The sequence below is a fragment of the Rhinopithecus bieti genome, unplaced genomic scaffold, assembly GCF_001698545.2.
Source record: "Rhinopithecus bieti isolate Rb0 unplaced genomic scaffold, ASM169854v2 scaffold_8760, whole genome shotgun sequence".
NCBI classification, from domain to species: Eukaryota; Metazoa; Chordata; class Mammalia; order Primates; family Cercopithecidae; genus Rhinopithecus; species Rhinopithecus bieti.
In genome coordinates, this window is record NW_016806225.1 from 759,381 (window position 1) to 760,170 (window position 790).

The 790-nt window shown below is 39.4% G+C and overlaps 1 pseudogene; it reads right to left on the minus strand.

The window, feature by feature from the left end:
- Nucleotides 1–362: 362 nt before the first annotated feature.
- On the minus strand, nucleotides 363–582 carry LOC108531720 (small integral membrane protein 15-like; annotated as a pseudogene).
- Between the last annotated feature and the right edge of the window lie 208 nt (nucleotides 583–790).

The window sequence follows — 790 nt, forward strand, 5'->3', positions numbered from 1 at the left end:
TCCATTTTAAACAGAGTTCATTTGAATTGAGTTCATAATCTAAAGTCACTTTTCCCACAGGATGTTTTTATTTCAGTACATAAACTGCTAAGTGGCAAATGACTAAGTCAGTTATAAAGAATTTGTACCACAGCGAATGATAATTTATAATAACTGTCAATAGAAACCTATAAACTTCTACACCCAAGCCTAAAAGTTACTATAGTATTGAGGTCAGAACAAACATGATTCTTCCATTTGGTCAGATTTCATTTACTAAATAATACTATCAAGAAATCCAAAGAAGAAACTTTAATGGGTTCTTCCAAAGCTGCATAATTTTCCAAATGATTTTCCTGTGGTTGCAGAGCCTGTTCAGTCCTTCAATCCTTTTTCAGTTGTTTAGCTTTTGCAATGTTTTCTTGGCATTTTGTTTCTTCTTTTGCTCCTTCTCCCTGGCCTCAATCATCTTGGCCAATTTCCAAGTACAGCGCTTGCTAGGAACAGTGGAGTAAGGGCCAAAATAACCGTTGTGAGGAAGCCATATGGGTCCTTTGCAGCCCATTCCACAACATACTCAGCCCAAGGCTGCATATCAAACATCCTCTCTGCAGTCTTATGAAGACTGGGGCTTATGCTTGAGTAGCGATCTCTAACTTTGTCCTGCTATTATTAGTGACCCAATCACGACTTCAGATGACCCTTGGTAGTCTGTCTTCTTGAGTTCTACTGTACACATCTGAGAGATGATTTAAATTCTGTACAATTGGCTAGCCTATCAGGGCCGCAGACCCACGGGGACCACGTTCAC